Source organism: Rattus rattus, chromosome 17 (assembly GCF_011064425.1).
Source record: "Rattus rattus isolate New Zealand chromosome 17, Rrattus_CSIRO_v1, whole genome shotgun sequence".
NCBI lineage: Eukaryota > Metazoa > Chordata > Mammalia > Rodentia > Muridae > Rattus > Rattus rattus.
In genome coordinates, this window is record NC_046170.1 from 31,752,035 (window position 1) to 31,756,408 (window position 4,374).

At 45.6% G+C, this 4,374-nt stretch overlaps 1 pseudogene; it reads left to right on the forward strand.

The window, feature by feature from the left end:
- Positions 1-1,743: 1,743 nt before the first annotated feature.
- LOC116886363 lies at positions 1,744-2,220 on the forward strand (annotated as a pseudogene).
- Positions 2,221-4,374: the final 2,154 nt, after the last annotated feature.

Here is a 4,374-nt window from a genome sequence, read left to right on the forward strand (position 1 = left end):
GTTGCCCATATACTCACTGGAGCATGGTCAAACTCCCAGTGGCCAGCCCTTTAAAGAAAACCGAGTCCTTCCCCGACCCACATCACTACCAGAAGCCATCACTTTCGGAGAGCTACTCTTCAGCATCCTTGTCACGATTTTTAAGAGTTCTCTTTGCTGGCTTCTTATCTAGGCTGATATATTTTAGAATTTCTTTGGAGAGGGATGGGAGTAGGGTTTTGTCCCGTTGGCCTTCTGTGTCCCTCTTTCTTAAGTATGTTTCTTCAGTCATCAGTACCACAGCAAAGGTAGCTTCCTTACCCTTTATAGTCAGTAGGAGCATGGATCCAGGACTTGCACACGGTCTCTGGTGTTAGTGTACACCGCATGGTCTCTGGTGGCAGGACAGATCATAGCTATCAACTTGGTTCTCTGCCATAGCACAGGCTTTGGACACCACCATAAGCCCTCAGTGGTAGGTAGCACACATGGCCCACAGACATCAACAGGCAGCCTGGGTGCTGGCTGGTTTCATGTTGACTTGGCACAGGCTACAGTTATTTGGAAAAATGTCCCTACCAGATTGACCTGTAGGCAAGCTTTGGTTCATTTTCTTGGTTGATGATTGACGTGGGAGGGCCCAGCTTGATGTGGGTGGTGCCACCCCTGGGCAGGCAGTCTTAGGCGATATAAGAAGTCAAGCTGAAAGTGAAAGATCTGTATGACAAGAACTTCAAGTCTCTGAAGAAAGAAATTGAAGAAGATCTCAGAAGATGGAAAGATCTTCCATGCTCATGGATTGGCAGGAATAATATAGTGAAGATGGTCATTTTGCCAAAAGCGATCTACAGATTCAATGCAATCTCCATCAAAATTCCTACTCAATTCTTTATAGAGACAGAAAGAGCAATCTGCAAATTCATTTGGAATAACAAAAACTATATACTATAAATAACTATACTATAAATAACTATACTCAACAATAAAAGAACTTCTGGGGGAATCACCATCCCTGACCTCAAGCAGTATTACAGAGCAATAGTGATAAAAACTGTATGGTATTGGTACAGAGACAGGGAGATAGACCAGTGGAATAGAATTTGAAGACCTAGAAATGAACTCACACACCTATGGTCACTTGATCTTTGACAAAGGAGCTAAAATCATCCAATGGAAGAAAGATAGCATTTTCAAAAGATGGTGCTGGTTCAACTGGACGTCAGCATGTAGAAGAATGCAAATCAATCCATTCTTATCACTATGTACAAAGCTTAAGTCCAAGTGGATCAAGGACCTCCACATCAAACCAGATACACTCAAACTACTAGAAGAAAAAGTGGGGAAGAGTCACGGACACATGGGCACTGGGGAAAATTTCCTGAACAAAACACCAATGGCTTATGCTTTAAGATCAAGAATGGACAAATGGGACCTCATAAAACCGCAAAGCTTCTGTAAGGCAAAAGACACTGTCATTAGGACAAAATGGCAACCAACAGATTGGGAAAAGATCTTTACCAATCCTACACCTGATAGAGGGCAATATCCACACTATACAAAGAACTCAAGAAGTTAGACTCCAAATAACCCTATTAAAAATGGGGTACAGAGCTAAACAAAACATTCTCAGCTGAGGATTATCGAATGGCCAAAAAGCACCTAAAGAAATGTTCACATCCTTAGTCATCAGGGAAATGCAAATCAAAACAACCCTGAGATTCCACCTCACAGCAGTCAGAATGGCTAAGATAAAAAAACTCCTTTTCCGGTGGCGGCGCCGCGCGGTGAGGAGCTCGTGTTCATACTTGTAGCTATGCCGTCCAAGGGTCCGCTGCAGTCCGTGCAAGTCTTCGGATGCAAGAAAACAGCCACAGCTGTGGCCCACTGCAAACGAGGAAATGGGCTCATCAAGGTGAATGGATGTCCCCTGGAGATGATCGAGCCGCTCACGCTGCAGTACAAGTTACTGGAGCCTGTTTTGCTTCTGGGCAAGGAGAGATTTGCTGGTGTGGATATCCGGGTCCGTGTGAAGGGTGGTAGTCATGTGGCCCAAATTTATGCTATCCGGCAGTCCATCTCAAAAGCTCTGGTGGCTTATTACCAAAAATATGTGGATGAAGCCTCTAAGAAGGAGATCAAAGATATCCTCATCCAGTACGATCGGACCCTGCTTGTAGCTGCGAATCCAAAAAGTTTGGTGGTCCCGGTGCCCGTGCCCGGTACCAGAAATCCTACCGATAAGCCAGTCTCAAGGATCAGGATTTACCTTTGTAATAAACATCCTAGGACTTAAAAAAAACAAAAAACAAAAAACAAAAACTCAGGTGACAACAGATGCTGGTGAGGATGTGGAGAAAGAGGAACACTCCTCCATTGTTGGTGGGATTGCAGACTGGTACAACATTCTGGAAATCAGTCTGGAGGTTCCTCAGAAAATTGGACATTGTACTACCCGAGGACCCAGCTATACCTCTCCTGGGCATATACCCAAATGATGCCCCAACATACAACAAAGACACATGCTCCACTGTGTCCATAGCAGCCTTATTTATAATAGCCAGAAGCTGGAAAGAACCCAGATGCCCCTTCAACAGAGGAATGGATTTAAAAAAATGTGGTACATCTACACAATGGAGTACTACTCAGCTATCAAAAACGACGACTTTATGAAATTCATAGGAAATAGAATGAACTAGAAAATATCATCCTGAGTGAGGTAACTCAATCACAGAAAAACACACTTGGTGTGCACTCATTGATAAATGGATATTAGCCAAAAAGCTCGAATTACCCAAGATGCAATCCACAGACCACAGGAAGCTCAAGAAGAAGGATGACCAAAATGTGGATGCTCCTACTCCTTCTGAAAAGGGGAAAAAATATCCATAGGAGGAAATACGGAAGCAAAGTTTAGAGCAGAGGCTGAAGGAATGGTCATTCAAAACCTACCCCACATATGGCCCATATATATACAGCCACCAAAACTAGATAAGATTGATGAAGCCAAAAAATGCATGCTGAAAGGGATCGGATATAGATCTCTCCTGAGAGACACATCCAGAGTATGTCCAATACAGAGGTCAATGCTAGCAGCAAACCACTGAACTGAGAACAGGACCCCCCTGGGGGGAATTAGCGGAAGGATTGAAAGAGTTGAAGGACCTTGCAACCCCATATGAACAATAATGCCAACCAACCAGAGCTCCCAGGGACTAAACCACTACTGAAAGACTAAACATGGACTGACCCAGGGCTCCAAGTGCATAGGTAGCAGAGAATAGCCTTGTTGGGGCACCAGTGGAAGGGGAAGCCCTTGCTCCTGCCAAGGTTGGACCCCCAGTGCAGGGGAATGTATGGGGCGAATACCTGTATGGGGGAGGGGGAGGGGATGAAATGTAAGTAAAGAAATATATCTAATAAGAAATTAAAAAAAAAGAAGTCAAGCTGAGGTACACGATAGTAAATGTCGCCCCTCCATATTCTCTGCATCAGCTCCTGCCTTCAGGTTCTTGCCCTGTCAAGTTCCTGTCCGGACTCCCTTTGATGATGAACAGGGATACAGAACTGTAAATCAAACAACCCCCTTTTTCTCCTGGAGTTGCTTCTGTTCATGGAGTTTCATGACAGCGATCCTAACCCTGACTAGGACAGGAACTACAGGCAGATGCCACACAATGTACGTGTGGAGGTCAGAGTACAGCCTGCAAGAGTCAGTTCTCCCTTCCCACTCTGTGGGTTCTAGGGATGGAACTCAGGTCGTCAGACTTGGTGGTAAGTCCCTCACCTGCTGAGCCATCTGGCTGGCCCTCAACAACAACTTCCCCTCTTCTCTCCTCTTTCTGAAGATAAGACAACTTTGGGATCTGGGCGTGGCGCGTGCACACCTACAGTCTCAGTGCTTGGGATGTGTAGGCGGGAAGATTCAAAGTTCAAGGGATGAGTGGGGCTTGATTTTTAGTATACACTGGACCCCACAGACCATTTCCTGATGCAGCAGCGTGGCTAGGCGTGGTGTTGCATACCTGTCGTCCCAGCACTGGGGAGGCAGTGGTTGGAGGATCTCAAGTTCAAGGCTAGGCTAGGCTACACAGTGAGACTGTCTCAAGAACAGAGGCAATCATGCATCCAGTGTGCAATTTCTTGGTGTCTGTCATTGTCTTTTCCCTGTTTCTTGAATTAGACTTCTCTTGGAAGACTGAGATGTTTTCAGATCAGAATGTCTGGGACAGTATGAAAACTGTGTCCCAAGAGAGACAATGGAAACTGGCTGGTGAGCTGGCGGCTCGGCAGGTGAACTCGCTTGCTAGGAAGCCTGATGGTCTGAGTTTAATCCCGGGACTCATAGGGTGAAGGCAGAGAACCAAGCCCAAGTTGTCCTCTGACCCCCACACATGT